The sequence below is a fragment of the Erinaceus europaeus genome, chromosome 18 (assembly GCF_950295315.1).
Source record: "Erinaceus europaeus chromosome 18, mEriEur2.1, whole genome shotgun sequence".
NCBI classification, from domain to species: Eukaryota; Metazoa; Chordata; class Mammalia; order Eulipotyphla; family Erinaceidae; genus Erinaceus; species Erinaceus europaeus.
This window is the reverse complement of record NC_080179.1, coordinates 5,833,240-5,855,710: the sequence shown is the minus strand read 5'-3', so window position 1 is coordinate 5,855,710 and position 22,471 is coordinate 5,833,240. Positions and strand designations below refer to the sequence as shown.

The 22,471-nt window shown below is 41.9% G+C and overlaps 1 protein-coding gene across 7 annotated transcripts in view; it reads left to right on the top strand.

Annotated features, from left to right (window-relative positions):
* The window catches only part of GULP1 (GULP PTB domain containing engulfment adaptor 1), a 246,125-nt gene that overhangs the window by 33,372 nt on the left and 190,282 nt on the right, over positions 1 to 22,471 (top strand). For 6 of the 7 annotated variants that reach the window (XM_060177596.1, XM_060177601.1, XM_060177600.1 and 3 more), the window contains exon 2: positions 19,417 to 19,479. The exons of the other annotated variant lie outside the window; for it this stretch is intronic. The gene's annotated coding sequence lies outside the window, so the exon portion shown is untranslated. The remainder of the gene's footprint in view (positions 1 to 19,416; positions 19,480 to 22,471) is intronic. 7 annotated transcript variants of the gene reach the window in all.

Genomic DNA, 22,471 nt, shown 5'->3' with positions numbered 1-22,471 from the left:
GGGTGGGGACCGGGGACTCGAACCTGGGTCCTTGAGCATTGTAACATGTCCGCTCAACCAGGTGAAATAGATGGCTATTTCATTAGAAATTTTAAGGCACTGATTAGAACAGGTTAGGAGTTACTTATTTATTTTTAACTAGAGCACTGCTTAGCTTTGGCTTATGGTGGTGTGAGGGATTGAGCCTGAGACTATGAAGCCCCAGGCATGAAAGTCTCTACATAACCATTATGCTGCAAGATAGGAGTCACCGCTATTATTATTATTATTTGCCAGTTCAAAAATTGATATCTTTTAGTAGGAGCGTTCTCTCATTTCTCCTCCTTTTCCTCCATCTCCAGCTCCTTTCTCTGTGTTATTCCAAATCACAGAGTAGTGAAATCCCTGTGTGTGTTATCTATCCTTAAACTATCGTTCCTTGAGAACTCTGTTATTACTCTTTGTAGTTTCATACTGTATTGGAGAATTTTTTTAAAATATATATGCTGACCTATTTAAATGATGATGTATCCCACAGAGCTGTTCTGTTTCATTTTTCTTAGCTTATTGCTTAGATCTGTGGAATTAGCAAGACAGTGTGCTAAATGCCCTGATGCAGGATCCTTGAAGCTCTCTGTATTTTCCATTATACAAGTTGAATCTAGAGTGCTTATTCTCTAACCTGTGCACCATCTCTATCAACTCAACGAGTTTAATACTGTTTTAATATCAAGGTAATTAATTATTTCATACACCTGCTTCCAAAGGCTCACTACTTTCCTGGTGTTATCATTAATTTTTACCAAATCTTGCAGAGTAAGTGAACTTAATCTGTCTTACAGGTGAAACAAAAGAAATTTATAAATTAGTTTGCCTTTTAGATAATAATCTTTCCTTTATTGGACCAATAAAAGCAACCCACACAGGCTGGACACACAGTCACCTCTTTTTATTATTATCTTTATTTATTGAATAGAGACTGCCAGAAATTGAGAGGATAGGGGGAGATAGAGAAGGAGAGAGAAAGTGATACCCACAGCACTGCTTCACCATTAGCAAAGCTTTTCCCCCTGCAGGTGGGGACTGGGGACTCGAACCTGGGTCCTTGAATATTGTAACATGTTCGCTCAACCAGGTGCACCACCACCCGACCCTGTCATAGTCAACTCTTGATAAAGCTAGGCTTCATTACTGATATTGCCGGTCATATGATTGATTCTCAACTTGACGTTGACTATATTCGATAATACTTTTTAAATGTAAATACTGAACCATCTTTCATTAGTCACCCATACCTAGTTGTGTTTTTAATTACTGCAAAGAAACCAGGTTTTAATGACCTTCTGGAATAAGTTCACATCACTGACTTCAACTTCCCAAAGCAATCCTTTAATTATTAGGGCTGACATTGTGTTTTCATACTGATGACATTACTTAGAAAGACTGTAACAGATGGCGGCTATTATGTAGACTCAGTACACTTCTGCACAGGGCTGCCAGCTCAACAGAACCCTGCAGATAAACTGTTGGCCTGTTCAGGCCTCCAGTCTGTGGTGGAGAAACGTATCTATACAATCAGAAGAAGAAAAAAAAAAAAAAGCACGAGAAAAGAGCCTTGCTGAAAAGGGTTGCAAGCTTTAGCTCAACTCTGTTCTCTGTGTGGCATTTTGTGTCTGATTGAAAAATGAGCACACAGGTCAGAAAGCTATTTCATTGTGGAGCCACTTAGCAAATAGCACGTTCTCAGATTCCAGATAAACCAAAGTTTACATTTTGCATGGAAACCAGTTTTATCAGCGAGCACCTGTGAGGTAATAAAAGGCCCCTGTGAGGGCAGCCTGCCTGTTATACAGAACACGTACCTGGTGGAGGCCCTCGGGACTGATGGTAGGTAGAGATTTCTGCGCCAGCAATGGACTCTTAGTGACATAGGAGGTGTCCTCGGTTTTAGATAGAATTAGTATTAGTATTAGTATTAGTATTAGTATTAGTATTAGTATTAGTATTAGTATTAGTATTAGTATTAGTATTAGTATTTTTCCCTCCAGGGTTGTCACTGGGGCTCGGTGCCTGCACTACAAGTCCACTGCTCCTGGAGGCCGTTTTTCCCCATTTTGTTGCCCTTGTTGATGTTATTGTTCCCACTGCTGTTGTTGTTATTGGATAGGACAGAGAGAAATCGAGAGAAAAGGGGCAGAGAGGAGGAGAGAAAGATAGACACCCGCAGACCAGCAGGCGGGGAGCCAGGGGCTCGAACTGGATTCCTTGTGTGGGTCCTTGTACTTTGCACCATGTGCGCTTAACCCGCCTCACTACCGCCCGCTCGGTCCCCTAAGTAGGATGATTTGAATCTAGGAATGGAAGGACCAGGCCTCCTGAGCTTGTGTCTCTAAATGACAGTCATTTCTTTGTGACTGGTGGGAGCTGTTTCTTTGTGAGAAAAGTGAAGGATTGCATTTTTGATGCTCTAGGTAGGTTTTCTCAGGACTGAGCTGATTACAGAATTTTCCGCGCTCGGATTAGGACTGCAGAGATGACTTGCTGTGAAACTAATGAACCTTAGGCCTCAGAACCCCATGTTTTTCCCAGACTCTGCCAAAGTCCCTGGACCTCATTCACGTCATGTAAAATGTGCAATTAAGAGGTTTCCAACTGTTCAAGTACCACTGTGGCCTTTTTGTACTCCTAGGCCCGTAAGCCATGTTTCCCCTAATACAAAATGTACTTGACTGACCATGGGTAACTCTAGATTCTGGCTAATGGGAGCTGAATTGGGGATGCGTTTATTCTAGGGTTAGTGACCTATATTCATATGCATATGAAATTGTCATTGTTGGAGGTCAAAGATGATTAAATATTGTCAATTTCATCTGGTCATATGTGAACTGAATTTACTTTGAATTTACTTCAGCCCATAATTAAAGTTATTTCTACTGTCTTCCAGGAATCTTTCCATTACACAACGAGTCTAAATACCCAGTGTGATAAATGAAAATGCATGGCTTGGACTTATTTTGTGAAATTGTCATGCTTCCTAGAACTCCTAGCATAGAAAACTTGGGTAGAGAGGGAGCCGGGCGGTGGCACAACCAGTTAAGCGCACATAATACTAAGCACAAGGACCCATACAAGGATCCGGGTTCCAGCCCCCACTCTCCACCTGCAGGGAAAGATGCTTCACAACTGGTGAAGCAGGTCTGTAGGTGTCTCTCTGTTCCTCTCCCTCTCTACATCCTCCTCCTCCTCTCTCAATTTCCCTCTGCTCTATTGAAAAAAAATGAAAGAAAGAAAGGAAGGAAGAAAGAAAGGAAGAAAAAATGGCCAGCAGGAGTACTGGATTCTAAGTTCTGACACTGAACCAGTGATAAACCTGGTGGGGGAGAAAATAAGCCAAATGTGAGCTTCATAAGGTTTTCATGGGGCCCAAACTAGGATAGCTAGAGAATAATAATAATAATAGAAAATAAAACGAGTAGAGAAGAAATCATAAGAAAACAACACCAAGTAATAAAGAAAGCATGGGTAGAGAAGAAGTGATGAGAAAGCCTTGGCCCCGTCCTCCCCCCAATCAGAGTGGGATAAATTATCTTTCTAGTAGTCTGTCCATGAAAAACATTAGCAAGTACATGAAACAGGAGGCAACAAAAATCAACCAAAGCAAAGAAAAAAAAAAGTGGGGGGTGAATAGGGTAGAGAAAGTACACAGAAAGGGGGGGGCTAATAGTTATTTATAAGCACTGCACATATTTTATCTTGTGATTTTTGTAATATCTGATGCATTCTTTATTTGTGGCATTTTAAAATTGACTTTGGTAAACCTTGCCCCGCATTGTGTAAGGTTAAAGTTCATAGTACGTGAGTACTGAAATAGGAAACAGAGAGAACAGGATCTCAGTAACAGATTCCTCCAATGAACGTGAAGAGCTTTTGCAGAGATTACTTCTGTAACTTGATAAACTGGAGTTTCATCACAAGAACATAATCATGGATTGTCTTCAGAAAAACAGTGTAATAGGCTGAAAATAGATGGCAAGAGTGATACTTGAGTATATAAGGTTCTATTTTTGGACTTAGGGGAATAGACTCAAATCCAAGACCCATGGCAATCAATTACCATCTCTATTCTGTCAACCTGTCTATCACCATCTTCCTTTTCAGGAAAATGAAGACAACAATCATGAGTGAATGACTTCTTTGTCTAAAAGAAACTCAGAACAGGTGTGAATGACCTTATTTCCCCCCTCAATATTTTTTCCACTAGTTGTTCCCTGCTTTCCTTTTATGCCTCATATTTGGGGGGTGGCATGGTGATGCGACTAACAGCACACACACACACACACACACACACACACACACACACTCTACTAACATTATTCATCAGATTTTACAAGTAGATAGAATACCCCAATGCTCTATCTTTTCCTCTAGTTATACTAATTTTGAGAAGTAAAACTCAACAAAAGAACTAGTGCCATTACTATTTCTGAGTGTAAGTTCCTAATTTTGCAAACCAAGGAATTAGAGATTCTACAAATATCTGTCCCTCGAAGGGCTTTTCATTGCTGACTCCTTCCCAGGGAGATGAGGTGTTTCTGAGAATTTTTGGTTGACTTATTCATGGTCGACATGAGTATGCAGAATAGATATCTGAATATTTAACCCTTCACTATTTAGGATATAACGCACAGTTGACCTCTCCTCACCTGTTTATTAAAAATATATATGAGAAATGTCAATTTAAGTTGTCTGAGGGGTATACTTGCCATATTCCCAATTCATTGTTTCTTTTATACCTGGGTGAGGAGTAACCAGTCATATGCGACCCACAAATCAATTGGTCCAGCCCTGACAAGGCTACTGTATGCAGGACTCCAAATTCAGTAAGTGCTCATTTTTACTTTGGTCATTTTGTAAGACCCACAAATGATATCATACGTCATGACATATCTAAGTGGCTCTTGCCAGAAAGAAAGTTCCCTATCTTTGTTTTATTAGAAAAATCCATGATATCCATCAAACATCACAAGTTGGTGCACCAAAATGCCCACCTGGGAGCCTACCTCCCTGCCCCCCAATATTCCATAACCAGTGTTAGTTTCTTTTAAGACTGTGAGGCCTTGCTCTTGTCTTCACTTAACTCACCATATCAGGTTCATGGAAACCCAGTTTTTCTTTTGGATGATTTAAGTATGTCCTCACTTCTCTGACCTACTGAATTTTGTTTAAGAATCTATAGTTCTTGGACCAGACAGTGGTGAACTGGGCACATTGTACAGAATGTCAGGACCTGCACAAGGATCCTGGTTCGACCCCACCTGTAGAGGGGTCACTTCACAGGTGGTGAAGCAGGTCTGCAGGTGTCTGTCTCTCTCTCCCCCTCTCTGTCTTCCCCTCTCCTCTCCATTTCTCTCTGTCCTATCCAACATATATGTGTGTGTGTGTGTGTGTGTGTGTATTTCTTTATATGTAACATGCATAAAAGCCTCACGTAATGAAAAGTCACTAGTTCACGTTTAAGGCAGCATGAAGTGGTGGGTTGTGTGTTAATTTTTGGTTCGCTTCCTGTGGGTGCACTTTGTATCCTTCACGTATTGCTTTCTGCCTTGGGAGGTTATTCTTATTTTCATTATATTTATTTATTTATTGGATAGAAACAGCCAAAAATCAAGAGTGAAGGGTGTAGTAAAGAGGGAGAGAGACAGAGCGACACCTGCAGTCCTGCTTCACCCCTTGAAAAGCTTTCCCCCTGCAGGTAAAGACCTGGGGCTCAAACACAGGTCCTTACAAACTGTAATGTGTGCTCTCAACCAAGTTCACCTCTGTCTGGCCCCAAGGGAGGTTATTTTTATAGTCTATTAGATAGCCACCCCCCACCCCCGGGGAAGAGAGCAGAGGAACTGTGAGTTCAGGTTACTTTTTCTCAGAGAGAGAGAGAGAGAGACAGAGAGAGAGAGACATGCCTGGTGGTGACAGTTGAATGCTGTTCTCTTCCTGTCACTGTATTTTCAAAGAAGCTTTCTTTAGAGGTGATTTAGGTTGAAAGATTTAGGTTGGAGATTTAGGTTGAAAGAAACTCTATGTAGAAAACGTCTTTTAAAATGTTGAATGGATAGCAAGGCAGACTGAGTAGCTGAGATGCACTTAGAAGCAGGAGAGTAATGGGGCTTGAGGAGATAGCATAATGGTTATACACAAAGATTCCTATGCTGGAGGCACCGAAGGTCACAGGTGCAAAGCTGAGCAGTGCTTGTGTGGAAAAAGGAAAAAAAAAAAAAAAAGAAAAGAAAAAGGGAGAGGAGTAGTAAATTGTCCAAGTCAGCAGAATGAAGTGGGAGGATCACTGCACATCTTATGGGCCTTATTTTCCGCGTGAGATTGGCGGTCATTCACTCTGGTTATTATTTGAAGAGTGAGATTGCACTCAGAGGTCGTTGAACAAGACATGATGGCAAAGTTGCTGAGAAATGGTGAGGTTTCGGATTTTCCTGAGGTTTCTTTCCCCGGGCCTCTTAGGTTTGAGATGCACCAAAGATAATCTGTTGAGTGGGCAGTCATGCAAAATACCTAGGAGAGACAGAGAGATGAATTTCAGGGACATCAGCATGTAGATATAATTTAAACTGAAATCACCTAGGCTGTTGACTTTTAGACTCTTTATCTGGATATTTTAAATATCAATTTCACTGCAAGGAAACCGTGATTGTATCTGACCTGATGCTTTTAGAAAAGAATGTTATTAGGGTTGAACATAATTTTTATAAAGAATAACTTACATACTATGATTACCACATATACTGTAAATGTGCATATTCATTAAAATACAGGCATGTGACTCCAAACCGCAGACAGATATAAAATGCATATAATTAGCTCAGACATATAAAGTAAGTATAACACAAGAATTGTTTAACAATACCGCTTGTCTTTCTGGAAGGTGTTTTTATTTAAGTATCAGAGAAAATGAGAGTAATCACTGATTTTTCTGCCAAACAGTGAATTCAGTTATAACTCCAAGGAACTATCCTTGAAATGTCAGTCTGCTTTCTAAACGCAATTATTTTAAGCTATTTGTTTATAAGGTGGCATCTCTATATGTAGAGACTTCAGGCACTCGGACCTTTTGTGGCTTATTTCTAACTTTTTAAGATCTTAAATGAAAGACAGTTTGTAGTAGTAAATAAATCTTTCTTACAGGAGAGAAGGAGTTAGAAGTGTTGGTTTCTAGGCTATTATGTCATCAACTAGTCATGTGGATTTACAACATTCAGCACACTGGGTTTGACTTCACTAGACTATATTTCTGTAGTTTGTTTGAGAATGAAAATCCTAAATTAGATTGTTGATATTGTCATTTTTTTTTTTTTGCCTCCAGGCTTATGACTGGCACTATGAATCCACTGTTCCTGGAGGCCATTTTTTCCCTTTTGTTGCCCTTGTTGTTATTATTTTTGTTGTTATTGTTGTTGTTGTTGGATAGGACAGAGGGAAATGGAGAGAGGAGGGGAAGACAGAGAGGGGGAGAGAAAGATAGACACCAGCAGACCTGCCTCATTGCTTGTGAAGCGACTCCCCTGCAGGTGGGGGGGGGGGCTTGAACCAGGATCCTTAAGCCAGTCCTTGGCTTCGCGCCATGCGCTCTTAACTTGCTGCGCTACCGCCAGCCTCTGCTATTATCTTTCTTCACACCTCTCCAGACCAACTCATGCTAGCTATGACAGACACCTGGATATGTTATTGCTGTCAATTTTTTTTCATTTATCTTTTGTTATTTCAAAATATGTTTTCTTATTTTTATTTGTTGTCTTTAAAGGCTTAGTTAAACGACAATTTGAAATAAGAGGAGAGAGTGCCCAGAAATAGCTCTGGCATATTCAGTGCCAGGAATCAAAATGGGGGCCTCAGGCAAGTACTGTGTTCAGTGCACTACTGACCTACCTCCCCAGCCCAGCCCAGGAAGTTATTGTTTTTACCAGAAGACTGCTCAGCTCTGCCTTTCAGTGGTGCCGGGATTAAACCTAGAATCCGTAGTGCTTCAGGCATGAAATCTCTTGCACTGGTCCTTCTAAGCCATTCATTTTTTTTTTTTTTAATGAGAAAAATTCCAATTTAAAAGCCTTAGAAAATGTTTCAATGGCCAATCACTGCTTTCTTTCTTTCTTTCTTTCTTCTTTTTTTAACCAGAGTACTGACTGTACTGTTCAACTCTGGTTTATGGTGTTGCCTGGGATTGAACCTGGGATTTTGAAACCTTAGGCAGAAGAGTCCTTTTGCACAACCATTATGCTATCTATCCTCCCCAGCCAATCATTGCTCTCATCAGTTCTTAGAACTGTCTTACTTTCCACCAAAGTTACCCAGTTTTATTCTTCTTAATTTTTTTTTTTTTTGGCCTCTGAAGTACAAGCTAGCTTTTACATTCTTTAAGTATGAGATCTTACTGTTAGAAACGATCTCTTTCAAGCTCTTTCTTGATACAGAATGGCCACTTCTTCCAGAGACTAGTTATTAACACTGAGCTGCAGAAAGCAGAGAGCCAGGGGCTCAGTGACTGGCATGAACCCATCGCACTGTGTTTTCTTATGCGTTTTCTTATGTGTGGCTGAAATAAAGAGCTTGGAACCATCACTTTTCTTACTTTTCAGCATAGTGAGAAAGTACCGTCTGAGATATTGACACCTAAACCTTATGGTACATAAAAATCAATGAATGAGTTAAGCCGAAGGTCCCAGGACCCTCTATTCAAAGATAGTTTTAAGAGATAAAAGATGGCTTCCAGGGTTGGCAAGCTAGCCCAACAGTTGTGTGTCAGATTAGCATGCCCGAGGCCCCAGAGGCTCCAGACCCTGCCCTCATATGTCAAGAGCTGAGCAGTGCTCTGATTTCCCGAGTCTAAAAATAACTAGCTAACTAAGTAGATCAGTTTTCAAATAGAGGTGGGGTCTGACCATTCTACATTTTAAATAAAAAATTTCATGTGCTGGGGCTGGGTGATGGCGCACATGGTTGAGCGCACAAGGACCCATGTTCAAGCCCCTGGTCCCCACTTGCAGGAGGAAAGCTTTACAAGTGGTGAAGCAGGGCTGCAGGTGTCTCTCTGTCTCTCTCCTTCTCTATCTCCCCTTTCTCTTAATTTCTGGCTGTCTCTAGCCAATAAGTAAATAAAGCAAAAAAAAAAAAAAAACCTTTAAAAACATTTCATGTGCTTCTAATTGTGAATTGTTTTTATAACTCAACATATAATATTGTGAAGGAAAAGAAAGATTTGAAAGGCCAGGTGGTGGCACACCTGTCTGAACACACATCATTACAATGTACAAGGATCCAGGTTCAAGCCCCGGTCCCCACCTACAGGGGGAAGCTTTACCAGTGGTGCAGCAGGCCTGCAGGTGTCTCTCTGTCTTTCTCCCTCTTTTAAAAAAATATTTATTTATTCCCTTTTGGTACCCTTGTTGTAGTTATTGTTGCTATTGATATTGTCCTTGTTGGATAGGAGAGAGAGAAATGGAGAGAGGAGAGGAAGACAGAGAGGGGGAGAGAATGACACTTACAGACCTGCTTCACCGTCTGTGAAGCAACTCCCCTGCAGGTGTGGAGCCAGGGCCTCAAAGCAGGATCCTTCCTCTGGTCCTTGAGCTTTGTGCCGCATGCGCTTAAGCCACTGTGCTACCGCCCGACTGACTCCCTTTCTCCTTCTTTATCTCTTCCTTCTCTCTTGATTTCTGCCTGTCTCTATCCAATAAATAAATAGAGATAAAAAATTTAAAAATTCAGTTATGTAATATTGTATGTAATATGATTTCAACTTTGTGTGTTAATATGTATTTGTGAATAAAGTTTTGGAGAATGTCTCCTAAATATTACCCATAGTTAAACATTTCTGCTTGTTGGAATTACAGTTTATACGTTTACTTATTTTTGCACTCTGCAATTTCTGCAGTGATTCTCTATTACCTCTTTCATCATTAAAAATAGTACCATCTAGGTTAGTGTTACAGCTTCGTGGTAGGCAGAGTGATACAAATGGACAAGTCCATGGGTTCAAGGCTCAGCAAACCTACCCCCATTAAAAGAGTAATTTATCATCCCTGTTACTTAGCATAAAGCTAATTTCTGAAAGGCAACCTGTGCCATTCACCAAAGTCATAAAAGAAACTTTGTACTAACATAGTGAAAGCAGAGGAAGTGAATGTGATGTAAAGACCAGAGGGGTTCTTTCTTATTGGGAAGCTCTGAGGTGGTTGCACTTGAGCTGTTCAATAAAGGGGATTTTAAAGGTGAAGAGCTATCTTGAGGAGATGGGGCCGGGGGATCTTGGAGATTTTTCCTTGAAAAGCATATGCAAGGCCCCAGTGTATTTGAGCTTTGCATATGTGACCTTTGGATGATAATTGGAGAACTGTAAGTAATCTGATGTGGCTGGAAGGCTGAGTGCCCATGAGGGAACTGCCAAGAAGTTATTCCGACAGAGAAAAGTGTAATGTCAGAGCATCTTTATATATATATTCCCTTTTGTTGTCCTTGTTTTTTTATTGTTGTAGTTATTATTGATGTTGTCGTTGTTGGATAGGACAGAGAGAGATAGAGAGAGGAGGGGAAGACAGAGAGGGGGAGGGAAAGATAGACACCTGCAGACCTGCTTCATCGCCTGTGAAGTGACTCCTCTGCAGATGGGGAGCCGGAGGCTTGAACCAGGATCCTTACGCTGGTCCTTGTGCTTTGCGCCATGTGTGCTTAATCTGCAGCGCTACCGCCCGACTCCCATGTCAGAGCGTTTTATGTGTCATTTGAAAGTATCTGGGGATGTGAGTGAGTGTGCTGATTTATTTTACATCGTGGCTGCAGTGTGGCAGAGACGTTGGAGAGGGTGTCCAGAGGCGGAGAGACCAGTTAGAAGACCCTTTTGGGGGCTGGGCGGTAGCGCAGCGGGTTAAGCGCACATGGCGCAAAGCGCAAGGACCAACGCCAGGATCCTGGTTCGAGACCCGGCTCCCACCTGCAGGGGTTTCGCGTTAAAGCGGTGAATCAGGTCTGCAGGTGTCTATCTTTTTCTCCCTGTCTCTGTCTTTACATCCTTTCTTGATTTCTCTCTGTGCTATCCAACTACAACAACAGCAATTACAACAATAATAACAACAACAAAAGTAAACAAGGGCAACAAAAGGGAAAAAAATGACCTCCGGGGGCAGTGGATTCGTAGTGCAGGCACCGAGCCCCGCAATAACCCTGGAAGAAAAAAAAAAAAGATTGTTCTCAGAAAAAGCATTGGAGACAAGGGTAGTGGAGGCAGGACATGCTGACTGATTGGATATGGGACACAGCTAAGCAGAAGGGGTTTGACATGGTTTGGGATTTTTTTTTTCTCCTTTGTAGAAGATTTCTTGTTAAATTGGGTTTGTCTAGAAAGCCTTTGTTGCATGTGGTTTCATAAATTTTTGTCTGACTGTTACTTCTTCCTTTGTTTATATTTATATAGACATAACCAACTATAAGAGAGGTGATAGCTGTTAGAAAAGTGAGGTCATACTGAGAATGAACTGTTTGTGGAGGGGAGGGATACCAGGCAATAAGCATACATTTTATAGAGGGTTAGACATTTGGCAAAGGCAGATAATTTAAACAGCAGTATCTGGTTGGTGTTGTACTTGAGTGGCTAGAATTCATCCAGATTTACCGAACAAGGACACCCTATACCTACGAAGTTTGAAGCTTAAAGTTGACTTAGATTATTTACAAAAAGGCCGAGACCATGACTATGAGCTTGGCATTCTTTATGTGTTAGTGGTAACTAGTAATGTAAGACACCTAGTCTGTTGGCATGCAAAAGCCATTTTCTTATACCTAGATTAAGAAAGAGACTGCTATCAAATGCCCAATAACCTTCAAGCAAATTGACTTACAATTAAGGTACAAAATTGATAGCTAAATGTGAAAACCTCCTTACTTTAATCTGTGAACTCTATATCTAAATTATTTTCTAACCATCTATAAAACTACTAACTTTATGATAACAGTTGACTGAAGAACAAAGGGAAAATATGATTTTTTTAACCTTCCATGTCAGATGAGAAGTTATTTTCATGTTTCTTAGAGTTACAGAAGTGGCTGTATGTTAGAAGAATTCAGTGTAGAAGGCAGTTAGTTCTACAATAACTACTAGTGTTTTCTTGCTTGAATTTTAGTGACCGTGCTATCATTCAGAGTTTTGAGGACCTTTGCTCTCAAACCTATAAACAACAGTTTGAAACCAGATGATCCTTGGAGACCTCTCCAAGGATCAGCTGTAGCTTGGATGTGACCACTTATTGTCCTGGGGTCTCTGGCTCAGGTCCAGCTAGACATCCTGCAGACTGTCCCCATACAAAGCTGTTTCTGTCTCACACAAGGAGGGACCCCAGCTGTGGGGTCTGTTGAATTAATCAAAGGACAGTTAGATCACATTCTCTAAATACTAGAGGTTTCTGCAGGGACTCTGCCCAACTCCTGTGAACTCCTCTCCTTCCTTTTTTCTCTCTGGAAAGACATCAAGCATGTTCTCAATGGCTTATAAGAACCGTGTGTTTTTTCTTTACATACCCATTTGTCAGCTGGAATCTATAACTAACGTTTTTATTAAGCACCTAGAATTCAATGACAACTGAATTAGTGCTTTTTTTTTTTTTCTTCTTCTTCTTTCATTTAGTCCCAGTAGAATTTTATCAGATACATGGGATGGTTACCATGTTACAGGGAAGGAAATGGAAAGTCTGTTAAGATACTGGTATTCAACTACTCAACAGGACAAATGACTTTTGACCAGCACACTCATTGGAATCAACTGAAAAGGCATTTTCAAATACTGACTGTAGGAGTTATAACAGTTGAATTAGATTATAGCCTCTGTTGCGGGGGGGGGGGGGGGGCGGGGAGGGTTCAGGAATTGAAAATTAAAAACAACCAGACAGGAAGCTTCCCCAGGTGATTCTGATTTGTAGTCAGGATTGAAAACATTTTATCCTAAATTGACACTCAGATGTCTTTTTTCACGTTATGACCCTTGAACCAACCATCTATTCAGGAGGAGGAAAACTCCTTAGAAATTGTGAATGAAGGGATTTCCCTGGACCTATTGCATCAAAATATGAATTTTGAAAGAATCATGAGGGAACTGCTTGCCTTGATTTTGAAGATTCTTTATAACTTAAAAAACTCTTTTCATGTTTAAAAAATGCTTATTAGAAAACAAAAAATAAAGGTCATATTTGGGATACAAAGGCCAAGACCTTACTCCAGAAGGTCAGTGTAGCAAGAGGAAAGCTTATTTATTATCAGGCAGTTTGCTAAGAGCTATAATGGAAGCCTATAGAGTGCTGTCCCTTACAGGGGGAAATGGACACAGAGCTTGGAGGAATAAAGGGACAGCGGCCAAAGGGTGGTAACTTGATGGCATTCCAGGCACAGAGAAGACACAAAAGAGAATCCCTTTAAGAAAAATTGCTAATGTAAATGGAATTCAAAATGAGAACATGAAACTGAGCTTCAGTAAAAAAAAGTAATGTTTGATGCATCTGTATGTATTTTAAAAGTACTTTGTCTCTTAACCCCAACTTGAGAATTCATGCCAGGGTAGAAGGATGTTTAAGATGTAACAGAACAGTCTGAAAAGAAAAATTCATCATTTGTATTCTTCTTTTTTTTAACATTTTATTTGTTATTTTTAATGAGAAATACAGGGAGACATACAAAGATATAAAACATATAAATACATATCGAAAGAGAGCGAGAGGTAGAGAGGAGGGCTGGGGGCCCTCACCCACTTGATTAAGCGCACATAGTGCTATGTGCAAAGACCCAGGTTTGAGCCCCACTTCTCACCTGCAGGGGAAGAAAGATTCATGAGTGATGAAGCGAGTCTGTAGGTGTCTTTCTTTCTCCCTCCCTGTCTCCTCCTGCCCTCTCAATTTCTCTCTGTCATATCAAAACAAACTAGAAAGAAAAAGAAAAAGAAAAGGGGGTGGGGGAGGGGACTGTCACCAGAAATGCTGGATTCATAGTACAGGTACCAAGCCCTGGCAATAACCCTAGTGGCAAAAAAGAAAGAGAAGGAGGAAGGAAGGAAGGGAGGGAGGGAGGGAGGGAGGGAGGGAGGGAGGGAAGGAGGGAAAAAGCACGGAATAATTATGGTTTATGATGGAGTTGGAGGTTGAGGCTAGGAGCTCAGAACCTCAGACATAGAGGTTTTTTTGCATAACCATTATGCTGTCTCCTCAGCTCTGTTTTTGTTTGTTTGTTTATTCACTAATGAGAGAGCAGGAGAGGAAATTGGAACATCACTCTGGCACATGTAGTGCTGGGGATTGAACTTGGAATCTCATGCTTAAGAGTCCAACCTTCTCTGATGGTGACAGAACAAGCAGTGCCAGGCCTGGAGACCCCACAGGCCTGTTTTAGGACCTGCTTACAGCACACAAACACATAGGATACCTTGTCTTCACACAGCAGAGGGAGGGGCATGGTGATTCCCAGGGACTCAGCATCTGCGACCATCACAGTGAACACAGAGATGCCTCTGTTGAGAGTTTTAGTGACTGGCGATGCTTCTTGTCCTTGCATGACTGCTGAACAAGGTTCTTACCTACTAAGGTGGTTATCTGCGAGGGGCTGAGCCTTTGGATCTATGTCAGCCTTGGTCATGGCCGTGGTCCCTATCTCACCACTCTCTAGGAAGCAGTCTCCTTCAGAGCAGGAGAGGCAGACTCTTTGATACTTCCAACATCCTTGCCACTTTTCATGTATTTGGGAAAATTCTTCCTTATGAGTAATGTCTGAAAAGAAACCCCTGAAACATATTTCTTCAAGGACACTTGCATGTGACCCAGGATGTGTCAATCAGATGACTCCTTCCCTCCCGTAACACTTTGAATTGGGCATTAGTGACTTGAAGTACGCATGTTGAAGGAATCCTGTTAAATGGAATAAGCCAGAAACAGAAGCACAAATTCAGGGTCTTGACTTCTTGATGCCTATTAACTTAGTATTGAAGACCTTTGAATTATAAAACTTGTTACGTATTGATACATTACTGATTTCTCTGCTAAGCTATTTTCTCAAATACTGAGTAGCTCTGTATAGAGCAGAAAGAATGCTTGACCGCTTGTGGTCACTCTTGTTCCCCTCTGGCTATGAATTCTGTTCTCTGATGGGCATCTGCTTAATGTCTTAAGCTAATGAGAGGAGTCTTAGTCAACAGGCCCCAAGGTAAACAGCTTGAAAACTGCACATTGACACAAACACTGCTGTCCTCAAAAACTCTGGAATGCATGGGCGTAATAAACCTCTACAGCATAGACCGAGGGTTACATCATAATGGCCTGATGGTCTAGCCATGACTTGTAATTTCTGTACTCCTGCAAAGGTGCTTGTCCTGTTTCTTGCTCCATGCTTTGACGTAGTGCAGGCTTCGGATAGTAAATACTAAGTTGAACTTCCTGTTGGGTTCACACACACATGACACAGTAACTTTGTGGGATGTTCTATGTGAGTCCCATTTCCAGGCATCTCCAGACTTTTTTCTACGCCATTGAAGGTGTTGGAAGTAAAACTGTCTCAACCCGGAGATGTGGCAGAGCTCAGGATCCTGCCTTCAGGTCCCCGATTGCAGAATAATCTCATGTGTGGAAATTAAAGAAACAAGGAAAGACAGGGAAAAGCACAGCGTGAAACTTGGAGTTCTGGGATAGTGTGGGGATGCCTCTTCCGGGCATGTACTCTCTGGGTTGGAGAGAAAAGTCGACCGGAGCCAGCCTGGGCTGCTACTCACTCAGTGTCACGAGGGAGATGACTCAGGAACCAAGCACGTGGCTGTGGCTGCAGTGAGGCAATGCAAATCTTTATCGATCAGAGAGGCTTTTAAAGGGCAGACCCAGAAGTGGCAAGTCGGAAATGGAAATGGCTAGGAAAGGGGTGGAGAAAGGCAAAAGGGGCTGGGAAGGTAGAAGCTTCCTTAGCAGCTGTTGCGAGGGTTTTAACTAGTAGGATTAATACTACCTTGCAGGCAGGAAGGGTCTTGAGGGTAGAAAGAAGATAGATCAAAGGAATGGAATGGGTGGGAATCCTTCAGGCAAAACAATGATTATGTAGATAGGCCATAGTATCAGGAATGCAGGGTGCTTTGCGAGCCCTGCTGAGCTCAACCACATCCTCACAATTTCCCGATATCTCCCCCTTTCTTTCTATCTTATGGCCATAGTATCAGGAATGTGGGGTGCTTTGTGAGGCGGGGAGTCTGATAAGATGGGGCAAACCTTTGGGGTTACTCCTGTCCCTCCTTGCTCAACTTCTCAGTAGAGAGAGAGACTGACAGAATAGATGCACTCCTCTGGTCAAACCTGCCAGGCTCTACCACATCCTCACAATTTCCTGACATTGGGGTAGGTGTGATCCATGGTAGCAAAGACAAGGACTCAAGGTGAAGGGAGCAGGCATAGAATATATACAGTGGACCCAGTGCACAGCAGTGGAAGAGGGTTTAAGTTGGAGGTAGGAATGATGTACGACACCTGTCATGAGAGAAATAATACATTGTGTTCATGTGACGTCTACCTTGGAATTCTCTTATGATCAAAAAAGAGAAGAAACAGATACCACTGAATTTATTCCAGTCATGATAGTGGTTCATCTACTTTATCTACAGGGACAGTTAGAGGCCTGGTGCCTGCCCTATGAATCCACTGCTCCTGGAGGCCATCTTTTTCCCCTTGATGTTGCTGCTGCTGCCATGGTTGTTGGATAGGACAGAAATGGAGAGAGGAAGGGAAGACAGAGGGGGAGAGAAAGAAACTGACACCTGCAGACCTGCTTCACTGCTTATGAAACGACACTCCCCCCTCCTGCAGGTGGGGAGCGGGAGGCTGGAACCTGGATGCTTGTGCTGGTCCCTGAGCTCCATACCACGTGTGCTTAACTCAGTGCTCCACTGCCTGACCCCCGAGCAGAATTTCTGTGTAGCATCTGGTACCCAGGTCTAGATTAGCAAGCACCTTGGACTTAGGCGAACATGAGTAGCTGCTAATGGCAGTGATGCTGTGTAACTGGGCCAGTTCCAGGCCACTATTTTGGTCCTGCTTATGATTGCATAGCTTATTCTCTAACCTTTGTGGAACTTCTTTGAATCTCTAATAACCTGCTGCTGTAAATTTCTTTGTTCTTAACTACAATAGATTTCTGTTGTGTGTAATTAAAAATTCCGTGTCAACCCAGGTTCAAGCCCCTGGTTCTCTCCTGCAGGGGGAAAGCTTCATGGTGAAGCAGGGCAGCAGGGGTCTCTCTGTCTCTTTCCCTCTCTATCTCCACCTCCTCTCTCAATTTCTCTGTCTCTTCAGTAATAGAATTAAGATATTTAAAAATTCTGTGTCAATGGCACCTCCCCCCAACTTGAGAATACGGGTCAGGAGATTCACTACCCTTATTTAAAAAGCATTAGCTATAAATTCATTTGAATGCAAATTTTATGAGCTAATCAGTGGCCAAAAGTAACCAGAAGATGTCAGCACTACTTTTTTTTTTAAATATAATATCTTGTTTTTCTTTCTTTTTTAAATTATTTATCAAAAGGAAACACTGACAAAAACCATAGGATAAGAGTGGCACAACTTCACACAGTTCCCACTACCAGATCACTGTATCCCATCCCCTCCCCTGATAGCTTTCCTAGTCTTTATCCCTCTGGGAGTATGGACCCAGGGTCATTGTGGGATGCAGAAGGTGGAAGGTCTGGCTTCTGTCATTACTTCCCCGCTGAACATGGGTGTTGACAGGTTGATCCATACTCCCAGCCTGCCTCTCTCTTTCCCTAGTGGGGCGGAGATCTGGGGAAGCAGAGTTCCAGGTTATTGGTGGGCTCGTCTGCTTTGGGAGGTCCGCTTGGCATCATGGTAGCATTTGGACCCTGATGGCCTTTCCAGAGTCCCAGGTTGAAAGCAGCTTCTTTGCAGCGCTCACATCAGGTGCTGTCTTCTAGTCGCCATCTTGGCTCCGCCAAAATCTTATTTTTCTATGTTTCAGTTTGCACGTTTGTCCCTGTGACAGAAGTCTTCTTATTCTCTGTACTCCAGGAAAGTCAAGCACATCGCTAAGTTAGCGTCTTTTATTGCCAGCTTCCTATTTTATTTCTCAGAGTAATCTGAGGTCTTTCTTTTTCATTGACATGTCAGTTGGATGCAGTGCTTTTCATGATGACTATTAGTAAAGAAAATTTCCTCTTCTGCTCTGTCCATAGGAAAAATTGATTCCTGGTAAGGTTTCCTTTATTTACTTTACTGGAAATGACTTTTTGGTACAAATAAGAGAATTGGAACCCTCTTCTTTTTGCCTCCAGGGTTATTGCTGGGGCTTAGTGACTGCACTACAAATCCACTGCACCTGGAGGCCATTTTGTCCATTTTGTTGCCCTTGTTGTAGTTATTATTGTTGTTATAGCTGTTCCTGTTGTTGGATAGGACAGAGAGAAATGGAGAGAGGAGGGGAAGACAGAGATGGGGAGAGAAAGACAGACACCTGCAGACCTGCTTCACCACTTTCGAAGTGACCCCTCTGTAGGTGGGGAGCGGGGCCCCGAACTGGGATCCTTAACTAGTGCTGGCACTTGGTGCCATGAGTGCCTAACCTGCTGCACTATGGCCCAGCCCCGGGACCCTCTTTTTCTTATTGAAAGGTTTTTGTCTCCTGTCGTCCCAGTACACACTTTTAGAAGCAGCTCTCTTTGCATATCAGTTGAAAAGCAGGTTTTGACTCAGTGTCTCTGTGTCACATGCGATCATATTCGCCGTCTCCTATTCCGGTGCCTTTTCAGAGGCTGCTCCTTCAGTTCAACTTTTGTCTGGAATATATTTTTTTGGTTGTTCTCTTTCACCTTTTGTCTTAATATATTATGCATATCTTTAATTATATATGGAGATATGTGTCTATAACCTGTCCACAACTGTGAAGATGTACAACCTTATTACTAGGGACATTTTGAAAAATTGGAAATAATCTTACAAGCATTATCACTGGGTAACGGGTCCATGATGGTTTCTTGTCTGTTTTTGTTTAGATTTGTTTGATTCTTTTTCTTTCTCACACTAACAAGTTAAAAATAGGGCTGGCAAAATAGCTCCTTCGGACAGTGTGCTTCATCACCGTGTGTTCGCCTAGGTTCTGGGCTGGCCCACACCACTGTGAAGGAAGCTTTGGTGTTGTTTTCTTTCCCTCTCTCCAGCCTGACAAAAAAAGCCCACAGCAATAAAGCGTCAGAAAGAAGGGTGGTGGGAGAGTGTGTGGGGTAAATAGCACAATGGTTATGCAAAGGGACTCTCCTGTCTGAGGCTCCAAAGTCCTGGCACCTGAAGGGCCTGCCACTACCCCCTGGGAAACTCTGTGGTTGTGATGTCTCTCCCATCTGTGTTCTCTCTCTCTTTCTAGGGAAATATCACAGTTGGTCCAACTCAGAATTTGCAGGTGTGAAGCTCCTAGCTTGATCCTCAGGTAAGACTGCATGTACCAGACAAATGCTTTGGCTTCTCTCACCCATTTTATTTCTCCTTCTCTTCTGAGAAACTCTCTATCTCATATGAAGTATATAAAAGAAATCTTGAAAAAGTGGAAAAACAACAACAACAACAACTGTGTTAGACTAATGTAGCCCTGTGGTTTAGGCAATTCATTTTTTTTTTCCCTGAGCTTCAGTGTCCTTAATTTGTAAAAGGAATACATAAATAAATGAATAGTTTATTTATAGGATTAGGATTTTATCAGGAAATAAATATAGTAATGTTCTAATATACAGTCTATGCTGAAGTCCCATTCCTATTAATTTTTAGAAGGGCTTTGTGCAAGTGTCACCCAATACTAATGACCCTACAAAGATCGAGGCCAATTCTTTGCGTAATATTTCTGTGTAAGAATAATGCATGATGAAGGCAAGAGAGGGCTAGGATATGAAGCAAATTAAGCAAACTTAGCTTGAGAAAGTTTTCATATTGTGTTAGTGTGGTACATGGAGACATTAAAAATAGATGCTAGTTGTCTCTTATTTGAGCGATATTCTTAGTCATCTTTTACTTAAGTTGCTAACAGTTAATAGGCAAGGTTACTTAAAACAAAAGGGTGCTGAGCGGTGGTATCGGGCTTTATAAAGGCTCATGGTGTGAAGTGCAGGGACCTGCATAAGAATCCCAGAGCCCCTGGCTCCCCACCTGCAGGGGGGTCGCCTCACAAGAGGTGAAACAGATCTGCAGGTGTCTACCTGTCCTCCCCTCCTCTCTTGATTTCTCTCTGTTCTACCCAACAATAAGAGCAACAAAAATGGGGAAAAAAATTGGCCTCCAGGAGCAGTGGATTTATAGTATTCATAGTGCCGGCAATGACCCTGGAGGCAAAAAGAAAAAAAAAGAAAAAGAAAAGCAGCTGTCACTGGAGAAAGGTGGAGACCAGCCTGGCTTCCCAGGAAGTGTCTTGAGAATCTTGGTGTGCTCTGAAGAATCAGTCCTGAGATGATTCACTATGAACATTTAATTCTATAAACAACAGACAATATTTGTTCAGTTTTCCACATGCCTGAAAATTGCAAATTTCTTTCTTTTTATTTTAACCAGAGCTCCATTCTGCGTCGTGATGATATGAGGATTAAAGACGGGGGTCTCAGACCCTCAGCCGTGAACGTCTTACATAAATGTGGTATCTCCTAGGTCAGAGCTTGCACAACTTAACATAAATTATCACGCTTTTTCCTTAAGTGACATAAAGCAAGAGTACTACTACCTTTTAATCATGTGTCTCCAGTAGGCTATTGTGGTTCACAAAAGTTAAGTATTTTGAGCTGGTTTATATTACTAAACAGTGACAGGATTAAGGGCAGACTTTCCCGTTATTCTGACTCAAATACTTATGGCCTTTCCTGTGCAGATTGGTTCTTGAAGGTAGTTATTTTGGTCTTGCACTTTTCTTAATTTTTCCTTCCTCTTTCTGTATGCTCCATGAGATTTTTTTTTTTTTTTTAAGGAATTCTTTTTTTTTTTAATTTAAATTTTTAATTTAAGAAAGGATTAGTGAACAAAAGCATAAGGTAGGAGGGGTACAACTCCACACAATTCCCACCACCCAATCCCCATAACCCACCCTCTCCCATGATAGCCTTCCCATTCTCTAGCCCTCTGGGAGCATGGACCCAGGGTCGTTGAGGGTTGCAGAAGGTAGAGGGTCTGGCTTCTGTAATTGCTTCCCCGCTGAACATGGGCGTTGACTGGTCGGTCCATACTCCCAGTCTGCCTCTCTCTTTCCCTAGTAAGGTGTGTCTCTGGGGAAGCTGAGCTCCAGGACACATTGGTGGGGTCTTCAATCCAGGGAAGCCTAGCCAGCATCCTGGTGGCATCTGGAACCTGGTGATTGAAAAGAGAGTTAACATACAAAGCCAAACAATTTGTTGAGCAATCATGGATCCCAAGATTGGAATAGTGGAGAGGAAGTGTTAGGGAGATACTCACTGCAAACTCTAGTGTAATCCTGCTTTCAGGTATATATTTTGCAGTAGTTTATGGATACGTGTGCACATACGCTCTCTCTCACAGAAACTGGTGTATGTCTAGGTTATGGGACTTTGTTAGAAAGTGAACTACCTGAGATGAAATTAGAGTGTACTATAAAAGGAAAGGTCTCACCCGAGTAATGAAGCTGAAGGGTTGTCATTCCACACGTGAAGTCTCTGGATACACACTGAGGTGAAGCATGTTGAGATGGCAATCGTTGCTTTGGTTAGGTTGTGATCGGCGGATGCAATATTATTTGGTATGGATTGGGAGAAGCATACGGGAAAGTGAGCCCTATCCAAGGGTGCCAGGACTGGGGGAAGTAGGGGCTCTATAGTGAAGATGTGAGGTTCCTGCTGTCTTAGGGTTCAAAAAGACAATCAATAGTTAATATTATCATCACATTATTTGTTAATTGGGTTAACTTTGAAAAGTCCCTTTGTTATGGTTTGCTGTACAGTACCCAGTATCTTGTATATAGCTGTGCTATTGGAAGCTTCTGATCTACTTGGTCTAGGCTTTTGAGAGAGTCCGCATATCAAACACGTAGCCTATCTATTAAAAAGATTCAGTTTGTCTTTTGAGAACCTTTGAGACATACAATTGATTTCCCCCTCTCATATTAATTAACTACTGATTTATATGTCTACATTTTGCTAGGAGTGTACATAAACACCATTCCCATCACCAAAGGACCGTGACCCATCCCTCCCACCCATTCCCACCCCCCACTGGCCCAGGAAGCTACATGTCTACCCCTCACCACTGGGCTTTTACTTTGGTGCCCTACTTACAATTTGATCAGGTCCTGCTTTTAGTTTCCCTTTCAGATCTTCTAAGTCAGCTTCTGTTGATGAGTGGGATCATCCCATACTCATCTTTAACTTTCTGACTTAGTCCACTTAACATAATTCTTTCTAGCTCTGTCCAAGCTGGGTCAGAGAAGGTGAGTT